Source organism: Myotis davidii, unplaced genomic scaffold (assembly GCF_000327345.1).
Source record: "Myotis davidii unplaced genomic scaffold, ASM32734v1 scaffold332, whole genome shotgun sequence".
Taxonomy (NCBI): Eukaryota; Metazoa; Chordata; class Mammalia; order Chiroptera; family Vespertilionidae; genus Myotis; species Myotis davidii.
The window spans coordinates 2,309,039-2,322,220 of NW_006285779.1; the positions used below are offsets into that span (position 1 = coordinate 2,309,039).

At 42.7% G+C, this 13,182-nt stretch overlaps 1 protein-coding gene across 2 annotated transcripts in view; it reads right to left on the minus strand.

Moving 5' to 3' along the window:
* CNNM2 (cyclin and CBS domain divalent metal cation transport mediator 2) overlaps positions 1–13,182 on the minus strand; it is a 110,446-nt gene that overhangs the window by 19,149 nt on the left and 78,115 nt on the right. The gene's annotated exons all lie outside the window — the stretch shown is intronic.

Below are 13,182 nucleotides of genomic sequence, written 5' to 3' on the forward strand. Positions count from 1 at the left end.
GCGGTTCTCAGCGTGGGCCAGGGTCCCCTAAGGATGCCCAAGACCGTTTTATAGGAGGTCTGCTAAGTCCAATGGTTGGCATTTTGAACCAATGGTGCCTGAGCACAAATCAAGGCAGTGGAGGAAAATGTACTAGCGTCTACGGGGTTCTCCACCACCACGTCAGTAACAAGGGGGGTGGGGGGAGTCCATTTCTCTTAAGAATATCCTACATAAAGCAGTAAGGGTTTTAATTCCATTAAATCTTGGCACCAAGGACCTGCCTTTGAATATTCTAGTGACAAAAGGGAAGGGCATGAAACACGTGTGCTGCCTGCATAAGTGTGACAGTGTCTTGAGGTAAAGCATTTGCACAATTGGTTCCAGCTGCTTTCTTCAATGAACATCAATTGACTTGAAAGAATGACTACTAGACAAACCATGGTATTTAGCTTATTACTGAGCAGACATTTTCCTAAAAGTGAACAAAACGAGCCCGTCACATTCAGGAAAACAGCAGCAGCCTTTGCTGGCACAGGACGCCACGGGCGATGCTCACCTTCGCCACCTGGTCATTCAGGCAGCATCCCCCGCTTTCTGCACTCTAAAGGCACTCTTTCTGTGTTGTGGAAGCAGGTCTAGCCTAACCTCAGGGAGGATGGAGGGGTAAGAATGAAACTACTTCCTGGAGTGGGCAAGGGTCTAAATATATTGTCCAGAATTCTTCTGTAAGGAAGATTTCAGACCAAAGGATTTTAATTCAACTGCACCCCAAATCCACTGTATAGTTTGATTCTACATTGCAACAAATCTTTAGAGAAAAGCAATATATATGTATATGTTATATGTTATATGTGTGTGTGTGTGTACACACACACACAGCAACGAACCTTTAAGAAACTATCACTTATGGAGTTTTGGTGTAGTATCAAGAGAATATCCACGGTTATCAAAAAGGCTATAGAAGAAGGTAGAGGTGAGGTTTGCAAGTGTGGTTCTGCTGGGCCAGTGGTGGTGAGGTGAGGTATAGGAGACAGGACAGGGTGGGGCACGCAATAAAATGTTTTTCCCTTTCTTTTTCTGCTTCTCTGCCTCCTTTGGGGGTGGGGTGGGGAGTAACCTGAATCAGGGGAGTGGGAGGGGAGTATTCACACTGTTTGCCCAGGAGTAGGCTAGATCCTGGGCCGAGTGTTGAACCTTTTCCAGATACATATCTGTATGAGGCCAGATTTTCTTCATATACTTCAACTAAAGCAGTCGTGCTGCACAGACTGAATGCAGAAGAGAGTCCAGCTGCCTTCCACTTAGCTAGATAATAAAGAGATCTACAAAAAAACAAAAGGTAAAACAGTAACACTTAATACTCTTATTTTGGAAAATAGTGATTTTAAGTTCAGTGTTATTTATGTTAACATAAAATGGATTTGTGATTGTCCTTTCAAAATGAATTAAAATGTTTTCAATTTCTCAGGTTTTGTTTTTAAATTTACTTATTGACTAGTGACCCAGTGCACAAAATTCATTCATGGGGGGTGTCCCTCAGCCCGGCCTGCACCCTCTCCAATCTGGGATCCCTCTCACAATCTGGAACTACCGGCTCCTAAACTGGCAGTCAGACAGCTCTCTTGCAATCCGGGACCACTGGCTCCTAACCGCTCACCTGCTTGCCTGCCTGATTACCCCTAACCACTCTGCTTGCTGGCCTGCTCACCCCTAACTGTCCCCCCTGTGGCCTTCTCGCCAACTGCCCCCCTCTGCCAGCCTGCTCACCCCCAACTGCCCTCCCCTCCTGGCCTGATCACCCCTAACGCCTCTGCCTCAGCCCTGCCACCATGGCTTTGTCCAGAAGGACGTCCGGAAGGTCTCCCAGTCTAATTAGCATATTACCCTTTTATTAGTATAGATTTGAGAGAGGGAGGATGGGAGGGAGGGAGAGAGAGAGAGAAACATCAATTTGTTGTTCTACTTATTTATGTATTCATTGATTGATTCTTGTATGTGCCCTGACTGGGGATCAAACCCACAATCTGGGCTTATCAGGACAATACTCTAACCCACTGAGCGACCTGGCCAGGGCCTCAGGTTTAATGTCAAACACTGTAAATACCAAAAAGTATAACCCACAGGGAAGAACGCATGCTCTGAAGTCAAACCAAACCGTCCTGGATTGGAACTCCAGCACTGCCAGTTAATTAGCCATTACTGGCTGTTTGGTCACAAGCAAACTACGCAACTTTTCTGAGCCTCAGTCTCCTCACGTCCAAAAGCATGCCCATAATCACTGCTGCCCACAGGACTGCAGAGAGTGACTATCAAAGACAGTGTTGGTAGAGAGAGCAAAGACAGTGCCTGGGATCCATGAGGTGATCAATACAGGGCAACTCCTATTAATTTATTAATGTCCTTCCTCAAGTCTAAGGCACCATCCACTTATTACCAGCTTAGTCAGAGGGGAAAAAAAACCCCACTACATTACATGTGCACTGTGATTAAAAGATGCACTTCAATTTCAGAAAGATCTTTTAAAATATTAAACACATTTTTCACACCAACATTGGTGTTTCCAGTTCAGGGCATGTGAAGCATCTGAAATACATCCTAAACTAAGCCAAGGAGACATAGTATAGAAATTCCATGATCAGTTAACACGTATATTGGGTGTGTTTTTTTTTTAAATCACAGGATGGGGTGTTTTGGGAGGATAGGATGGAGGAGCAGTCCTTTAAATAAAGTTTACTTAAAACTAGGAGTCCATCGAGTTCACTCGGACACAGCCAGCTACACGAAAATATTCCCTACGGCCAGGTCTGCTCCAGTTCCCAGCAGCACTCATTCAGAAGCTGCCTCGGGTTCTGCAGGTTGGTTGGCCTGTCCTGCTTTGGCTCAGACCCCTTGAGCGGCAACAGTGTCTGGAAGCCTAGAAGGTTAGATTGTTAGACAATCAGGCATCCTAACAATTTTCATCCTTAGCATGCTCACGCTCAAAGAATGAAAATATTTTCAGCAAACAAGACTAGGAAAAAAACTTATCAGCAATAGATATAAACACCGCATCAGGGTCACGTCAATTCCAGTCGAGTCAATTCAGTCTGGTGAGCTTCTCACATCTGCTTTCCCAAGAACCCAAACATAAGCAGTTAAAAATTCTTGGTCAGTGCTGTCTGTCGAAAGTTAAATTCTTTTGCTATTCCCAGCTTGTGATCATTTAAAAGGAATTTTCCAAAGCAAGGTCTAATATTAGACTCAAAATGAAGTTTCCATTCCACTGAGGCGCTATTCTCACCAAAGTAACTACTGCATAATCAGATTGTCTTGGAGCAATTCGTTTAAATGCAGATGGACATACTTGGAATACCAGCTCTATAGCACCAGCAGACTGGACTGGAAAGGGCCTTACTCTAGGAGAAATTGTTCATGTGTGTTAGGCTTCTTAGACAGAAAATTAAATTTTCTTAGGGGCTCCCTCTCACACCCCACCTTCAATGCTGAAACTTTTGCATCTGCCCAGAGCCACATTCTTTCAGCTTTCGAATTCCTGGTGAGAAGTCCTGTTTTCTGAACCTTCTTGCTGGTAAGCAGTACAAAAAAAAAAAAAAGTGACCACCCTCTCTCAGTCATGCTTTAGGAGGCTAGCAATACAATGCACCCATCATCCCCCACTGAATCACTCGCTGCAGGAGTTCCATCTTCCCACCAATGGAACAACCAAAAGGGAAAGGTAAGCAAGTTGTCAATACAGAAATTTAAAATACTGAGCTCCAACAGCATCATTCTTAACCTGAGCATTGGAGGGATTCAGTCAGGAATGAAAGCAGAAAAGCAATTTTGGGGAACCTAACAAAAAATTCAACCAAAAACTAAAAAAGATTATGAACTGGTGGATCCTTAACTTCCAAAGAGAAGAATGAAAATATAGCAATCAGTACAATATGCAATCATAGGCATTAAATAGCACAAACGTTTAAATACGTGTAAATTAAACAAACTTGTTAAACTGTGTATAGAACAAACGAAGCAGACATTGCTGTCACCGTCAAGCTTTGGAGAGAGCCCGTTTGGGCCAGCTGTGAGAGTTCTTGCAGTTCTGGTCACTGTGCACTGTCCTAGGAATGGAGACAAGGGATCACCAAGAGAATCAAAGCTGGCCTGTTTTCAGAGTCCAGGGCTCTATGGATACATTTCCACTCAAATTCAGAATCATAAGCAAGTTAGCATGAAATTATTACCTAGATCAATGGTTCTCAACCTTCCTAATGCCGCGACCCTTTACAGTTCCTCATGTTGTGGTGATCCCCAATTTCATTGTTACAAATTGAACATAATTAAAGCATAGTGATTAATCACAAAAACAATATGTATATATGTGTTTTCCAATGGTCTTAGGCGACCCCTGTGAAAGGGTCGTTCAACCCCCAAAGGGGTCGCGACCCACAGGTTGAGAACCGCTGACCTAGATTGATCATTTTTCCTAAAACTGCTATGTGCTCAAGGCAGGCACTTACAGAGATGAAATTAGAAGAACATCTCTTCATGGTGAGATGAACTAAGTAAAACTATACACAGTAAAGGTGGGATCAAATTTCTGCCTCTGCCAGCTCCCCAAATCAAAGCTTATTTGCATATCTTCTTTGGATTGGCAAAGCAGCCCAGAATGGTAGCAGGTTGGCACATTTGCATCTTTTAACCTTACCACAGAGGCTCAAATTCTGAATGAAAGATACCATTTGGATGCTGATGGATTAATCAACTGGATAGGATGACAAAGGGACCTGTAACTGCCTGTGGAAAATATGGACTCATTTGTATCTACACGTTTCATGCCAATGAAGTGAAGTGGAACAGTAAGCAAACTAACAGCCAAAGAAGAAAGCCAAGAGGGCAGGCGAACAAGAATGGAAATGGGAACAACCTGACACAGCTGTAGTCAGAAAGACCTAATAATGTGAGCACAAGGCAAACAAGAGTCCACGGGGCCGTAAAATCCTACTCCAACAGCAGGAAGAAAATAAACAGAAGATTCAATAATGAGAAATTCAAGCAAAACATTTTAGAGTCACCATTACTGCTGTGTTGCACAACGTCAAGGGGGACCAATAGCGAGTGCAAGGCTTAAAGGTCCCCTGGATGTTGTGCGATGCGTGGCCCCTCACTAAACAAGGGTAGGTCAAACACACTTGATATGCCTTTGTTTCTAAAGTAGTCCCAGTTTAGCTAACAAAAACTGTAACGCTTCAATAAGTAGAATCATTAAGTCCCTAAGAGGGAATTCAGTTCCTAGTCATTACGTTCCTAAGAGGGAAGTAGTGACAGAAGAAGGAAATGCTCTGTAACGAAATGGATGGAGGATATATTTCAGTGGCCATTCTTAAGATCTCCCAAGGAAACCAGTTTGCATATTAGCAGTTAAGGAAGTGAAGCACTTTAAATAGAATTCGATTTAGTCCAATTTATAAAAAGTAAACAAACATATCAAGTGAGATCACGTACATGAACATAATTTATAATCCATAAAATACAAACAATTGGGGGGCGGGGGTACACGACAACATGACAAACCTGACAAGCTCAGTGACCAAAAGTAACCACATAGGATGGACTGATCATCAATCCCTAACTAGGAAGGCCATGGTGGAGAGCTACATGCCAGGCCTACAGCTTCAGTAGCAAAGGTCAGTCTTTGCCTTACATGAGTCCTGCCCATTTTTCTTATGCAGCTAGGATAATACACCTTTGAAATGTCAGAGAAATTTTCTTTTCTAGACCCCTTGAAGGCACAACTGTAGGCACCAGAGCACAAGACCATGGAACCCATCATTGCTATCTTGTTCCCCACATACCATCTCTAATGCTATAAATGTTAATTATTACCTATCCTACAAAACTTTCCTATAGGCTCGATAGTCTTTTTCATTCAACTCCAGATACACAAATTCATTCATTCACTCAAATACTTACTGAATGCCCATTTTGTAACAGGGAGCAAAACCAAACACTAGCCCACGAGGAACATTCCAGTGGGGAGACATCCATGAAGGGACAATGTAAAACATGTCCGACTGTGTAAAATGTGCTGTGGAGGACACAACAGCAGGGGCAGAATTACACTTAATAATAAAGTGACATCTGAGCAAAGATGAAGGACGTGACGGAGCCAAATGAAGCACCTAAAGGACTGGGTGGGATGTTTGGGGCAGAGGGAACAGTCAGGAAAAGCAAGGCGGCCAGTGTGGCTGGAACAGAGCGAGCGAGAGGGAACAGGGTATAGATGAGGTCACGGGGGTGGGGAGGCTGACAAGGACGGTGTGAAGATCCTGTAACCATAGACTTCATCTGAGTGAGAAGTCACTGGAAGAAGGTTCTAAGTAGAAGAGTGACCTGCTCTCTAGCTGCTGTGGGGAGAAAAGGCTTGGCAACCGGTGGAAAGAAGTCGGGGGGGGAAAGGGAAATGAGTTGTTATTCCAGTAACCCAAGTGGGAGGAACAGTGGCTTAGAGCAGTGGAGTAGTGGAGGTGACAGACCTACTGAGATTCTGGATATATATTTAAATAGAGCCAACAGGTTCCGTGGATGGGCTGAATGTGGGGCAGAAGACAAAGAAGGAGAAGAGTCAGGGCCGACTATAAGGTTTTTGGCCTGAGCCATGGGAAGGACAGAGTTGCCATTTACTGAGGATTGGGGAAGGTACCTGCTTAGAAGGAAAAATCAGCTCAGTTTTAGACAGGTTAAGTGTGGGATGCCAAATAGACACCCTAGTGCCGTGGTCGGCAAACTGCGGCTCGTGAGCCACAGGCAGTTCTTTGGCCTCTTGAGTGTGGCTCTTCCTAAGCCTTACGAGTTAATAACAATGTACCTACCTGTATAGTTTAAGTTTAAAAAATTTGGCTCTCAAAAGAAATTTCAATCGTTGTACTGTTGACTAATGAGTTTGCCGACCACTGCTAGTGGAAATGTCAAATAGATACTTACACATCTAAATCCAGGATTCAAGAGAGTGAGAGAAATGTGGGCTGCAGATGAAAACTGCCCAAAAACCAATTAAATCTCCTTAGGTGTGGGTGTGGTCAGAAGAGATCCCAGCACTGAGTCTGGGGCATGACAATGTCTCGTTTGTTAGGAAGCTGAGATATAACCAAGAAGGAGACGGAGAAGGAATGGCCAATGGGATAAGGAGAGAATAAAGGAGAATGGTGTGCTAGAAGCCAAGCCAAAAAACAAACCAAAAAACCCACAAACAAACCAAAAAAACAAACTACTTCAAGAAGAAGTTCAAAGTATCAAATGTAGAAAAAAAGGTCATGAAAGGAGATTTGGGTGACAAAAGATGCTCAAGAAAAGAAAGGTCGGAGATGAAGAATTTAAGGATCATCATTGACGTGCCATGCCCACGTCCCTGTCCAGCACGATTTCTACTACACCCCTTCCTGCTTCTAACAGTGAGGCACAGCGGGCCTGCTTTGCCAGGCAGCCTGAACCAGGGAGAAAGGCCTGCCATTAGGACAGAGTTTGGCTTGTTCTCTCCAAAGCAACACCTCCCTCTCCGAGTCCTGACCACTGGAAATGATACATTAGATTTCCGATCACCCATGCTTTTAACACGGAAATCTTTGCTGCTTCTCTCTCTCATAATGTTTTCTTCCTGTTTAATGAAGAATGAATGAACACATACATACACACGCAGTATAAAGTACACCTGGGGGACCACCACCCAGGAAGGCTTACATAACAATGAACTACGGGGTGAATGAGCAGGAGGTTGGAGGAGCCAGCAACGGCATGAGGAACAAAGAGTGGTAAGAGATGTGGTTCAAGGTGAGTACAGGTCTACCTGGGGCCTCTCTGGTAGGCTCTCCTCTCCCCAACCCATTCTATTTGTTGAAAGCAGGCCCCTAAAAGATAGGGAGAACACACGGTGGTCCAGCAACGTATCTCATGATGATTAAGTGGCAATACAACCTCAGAAGGGAGCAATTCTCCTACTCTTTCTAGCCATATCTGGAATATTGTGTTCAGGTCTACATTTTATAAGAGGCAAACCGAGGAGAGACTGACCAAGACGTATAAACGATGAATAAGGAACAAATAAAGAGGACACAGACTTTCAGCTAGAAGAGACACCTGGACAGGGAGGAAATGACAGTGGCCTTCAAATCTCTGACATGAAAAGCAATCACTTGGTTCTTAGGCCTCCTCACCCAACAGCTTACTACCTGCACACTTGTACCTGCACATCTGTACCTCAGTTTACTGCAGGCAAATGGCCTCCCTGATTAGGTCATGAACTCCTTGGTGACCACTCCTTAACCCCCAAGTCTAGCACAACACCTAACACTCCGGTCTCTTTCCTAGTCCTATATACACAAAGGAAAACTTACTAAACCACAACATACTCATAATCACTCAGAAGTCCTCATTTCCAATCAACAAGTGAATTAAGGGAAAAAACTTCTTAAAGACCATCAGAACCTGGCACCCAAACACCCCATCCTCCCATCCTTCAGTCCCTATATGCATCTCATGGTTTCACTGTCCAGTCAATCAAATGACTTGATTTTCTCCAATCATAACCTCTGTGGTTTTACTCATCCCCATAGAAGAGGTAGGAGGAGCTTCTCCAGGGAGCCGGGGAATGGTAAAAAACCACCATGCCCAGCCCCTTCACTCACCTCCCTAACCCAACCCACTGCCACTGCCACACCTGGGCTCTGGGAGTGCCTACATCTCTACACCCACATTACTCTTAACAGTAGGTAAGTCCTGCCCTGGCCAGGTGGCTCAGTTGGTTGGAGCATCATCCCATACACCAAAAGGTTGTGGGTTTGATTCCTGGTCAGGACACATACCTAGGTAGCAGGTTTGATCCCTCAGAGCACATGAAGGCAGCCAATCGATGCCCCCTCCCCTTTTCTCTTCCTCTCTCTAATCAATTCTTTAAAAAGACATTAAAAAAATAGCAAGACAGGTCCTTTCTCTATCCATTTCCCTCTCAATTCAACAGCTACAACATCAAAAGAAAAATAAGCCCTGAATTATAAGCCACACTACACAAACACAAAGCCATTTTCTCACAGATTTTTGTAATGCATTCTCACACATGCCTGCAGGTCTTCTAATACAGTGACAGACCTAGTATTATAACCTGAGGACAATGGCTGCATTTGCTTAAGGAGAAGCACTACAATGTAATTCAGGGAGCTATCACCTTACTATTTTTGTACTGTTTAAAGCTAAAATGAAAACAACAAACTTCATCTTTTTTTTTCTAAGTACTTATTTTACCTTACCAGCCCTACCAGAGCTAAGTGCATTTTTTCCAATTGAATTTTCCCACCATAAAATAGACCAGAAAAATGTGACACAGATCTTAAAATAGTCCTATAAAAACAATACATGAGTATATATATAGAAGCACTTGCTGTATATAGAAGTTACTGGTTTTAAGTGATGATAACAGTTGCTATTCTGGGAGATAAAAGGCCCCTTTTACCAAAAGGTTTACTATTTCCAAAAATTCCAATGGCCAACGAGTAAGTGGCTGCCCAAGTCTCCCCAAGAGGACAGCTCCTCCACTCCAGGCACGTGGGAGTCATCTCAGCCATCGACAACCTCACTCCGTTAGGTCCTGTCCGCCAGGAGGTTTACTGGGGCGGGATAGGGAATTATGGTTTGCTAAAAAAGTAAGTTTTTTGGTGAGAGTAGCGATTATTTGATACGGATAATGTTTCTTTATAGGGTAAACCCCTGAATTTATCTATTAATTTTGTAGATCATAATAGCTTTCAGGGAACAGCCTGCTGTTCATTGGCCACTCACTCTGAAAGCAGGAGGTAGCCATTCACTGAGAGGCTCAGCCTCTAAAGGACTTGGTTTTTTGCAGATGCCTTCCCCACAGGTGACTGCAGAGTCCTGCGCACTGTGCAGGGAGCCCCGGGAGTCTGAGCAGGCAGGCCAGGTTTACCAGGGCCCAGGCTTAATGCTGCCCCTGGAGGCAATCTCTCTTATTGTCTCAGGCTTGCTTCTACGTATTTGCTATAAATACCTGTTTCTTAACATTTACTAGTAAACTGAGTTTGTCCCCACCTTCCCATTCATTACTGAAATTTCTTATTCTATATCCCTAAAATAGAAATACCTGAAAAAGGAAAATATCTTTTCTGACAACTAATATTTAAAAGAATTATGTTTGTGGCTATCTTTAAAATGTTATATTACTGCCCTGGCTGGGTAGCTCAGTTGGCTAAAGCGACGTCCCAATATGCCAAGGTTGCAATTTCGATATCCACTCAGGGCACATAGAAGAATCAACCAATGAGTGCATAAATAAGTGGAAAACAACTCGATGCTTCTCTCTCAAATAATAATAAAAAAAATTAATGTTATTTTATTATTATTGACTGGTTGGATTTCACTTTTCCATAAAAAGCTCCAATACAGTGAGATCAGAAATATTATACCCTGAGAAAATCCAACCCATCTCAGATTTTGACAGATGCATCTGTGGAGACTCAGAGAAGGTATGGCTGCCTTCAAGGACATCAACATTTACATGTTAGGAATTATGTTAAAGTGTAAAGTATATTAATACTAAAGATATCTGCTCGGCTCATTGTAGGCACACAAATATTACTGAGTGAATCCACAAATTTACCTAAACCCTTTGAACCTATTTTTATTTTCAATCTATACAATTTTCTGGGTTAAAATTACATTTTATTTGTCCTAAACTACCTCCACATTATTTTTGAATTTATAACCATAACTTCTCTCAGTTATCATTAGAGTGAAGATACTATCTTTTTACAGTATGCCCCATATTTCATCTAAGAATTAAGCCTCGATTTTTACAAAAACACTTTTATATTAAACTCTACACTCACCTGTAATTTTCCCATCAGGCATACTTTCTTCCAGTCCTCAAACATTATTGTGTACTTTATTCCCAGCTCAGGGCTAGTATATAGAGATCTCCACCTCCTTAAGAAAACATGTTTGTTTGTGGTTATTTTTTTAAAAACATGAATTAGAAAATAATTTGTATTATGAAAAGATTCTTAGCTTTACAAAATGAAACATTTTTAAATTAGAATTTTTGTTTTGAGATAATTGTACATTCTTATGCAGTTGTAAGAAATAACAAAGATCTGGTGTACTTTTACCCAGTTTCCCCTAATGGTAGCATCTTATAAAACTCTAGCAGATACTGACACTGCTGTTGCTGCTGCAGAACCAAACTTCCATCCCCACAAGGATCCTTTTTAGAGCCACGAATACTTCCCCTTCCCTCCAAAACAGATCATTTTAATAACTTCTCTGGTGAAATACATGCTTAGTTTTCTACTGGCAATGCCTCTTAGCTTTAAAGTTTAAGCAAATATTAAAAAGCTCACAAAATGGCAATCAATGGGAAAACACTTTCTAATCAACAAAAACTTGTTATATTGGAAGTTTGAAAACTTAAAAATGGAGTCCAATCCTGGCAAGGCTAGAGGACCAGGCTTCCCGGCTGCGACACCCATGGCAGGTTGTTACCTGACTGAGTGCTCAGGCAGCACTGTTTTTGGAGAGCAGCAGAGACCCCACCGTGACTTAGTAAATGTCTGTAGAGAGACCTCTGTGGCAGCATAATTTCCCAGGCAGCTCCTCTGGCTTCTCATAATGTGGTGGAGTTCTTGTTGTTGTTAATCCTCACCCAAGGATACCCGGCTGCGACACCCATGGCAGGTTGTTACCTGACTGAGTGCTCAGGCAGCACTGTTTTTGGAGAGCAGCAGAGACCCCACCGTGACTTAGTAAATGTCTGTAGAGAGACCTCTGTGGCAGCATAATTTCCCAGGCAGCTCCTCTGGCTTCTCATAATGTGGTGGAGTTCTTGTTGTTGTTAATCCTCACCCAAGGATATTTTTGTGAGACACACATCAATTAGTTGCCTCCCACATATGCCCCAGCTGGAACTGGGGACTGAGTCTGCAACCAAGGTACATGCCTTTGACTGGAATTGAACCTGGGACCCTTCAATCCACAGGATGGCTCTATCCGCTGAGCCAAACCGGGCTGTGTGATGGATTTTTGATGGAACTTGGATAGGTAGCAGTCCCCAGTAATTAAACACTAATCTAGGTGCTGCTGTGAAGGGATTTTGTGGATATAAAGTCCCTAATGGGTTAACTTTAAATAAGGATATCTTGGGTGGGACTGGCTTATACTCAGCTGGAAGGCCTTTTAAAAATGAATTTAGTGGGGTGACATTGGTTAATAAAATTATATAGGTTTCAGGTGTACAATTCTAGAATACATCATCTGTATATCGTTTCGTGTGTTCACCACCCCAAGTCACCTCTCCTTCCATCTCTGAGGGAGACGGTCTACCTGACCACAGCAGACCATGTCTACGGGTTCCAGCCTATTTAGGATCTTCCCTCCTGACAGCCTGTCATAGGGACTTTGGGCTTTCTTAGATTACAATTACATACATAAGCCTGTTCCTTACAATAAATCACTTAATGACTGTTGTGTATATGTCTGTCCTGGTTTTGCTTTTGAACCATCCTCATCCCTGCTGTCAGAGACCTCAGCCAGAAACCCAAGTGAGTCAATTCATAGAAGATTCCAGTTGTTCTGTGACTTGCTTAATGTCCCACCCAAGTGATTTGTGAGAAAAATCTTGTGAACCAACAGAGCAGACACTGAAGAGATTTTCCATGATTCCTTTCTCCCAGAGTATTTAAAGACTTGAATTTTCCCATCTTTTGGAGAAATAGTTTCTTATAAATAGTGAGGCATGCCGGGCATCTCTACTTCATCTTTTTTGGTGGTCTGCAGCACTCACTGGACACTCGCTGGAATGTTTTCCTAGCAAATGGCCAGCAATGGAAAACATGGCTAAGACAAAAGATGGCTTTCAGGCTGAGATGATGGGAACCTTCTCATCTTTCCCAAGGGACAGGTAGTTCTTCTATAGAACTGGGGGGTTTATTTTGGAACCAATGAGTCTATTTTTGTCTTTCCTTTAGACTTGTAGCCTTTGTAAGGATGGAAGACTAACTATACTGATGAGGTAATAGTCCAACAGATTAGTAACAGTCAACATATCCAGTAACAGGAGATTTTAAACATAGAAGTATACTTCTGCTGTTAAAACTGAATATCAGTCTTTTAATTTTATAATGTTCTCTTCTATTCCTTCCTCATGTCTTAGTTTTTGGATCA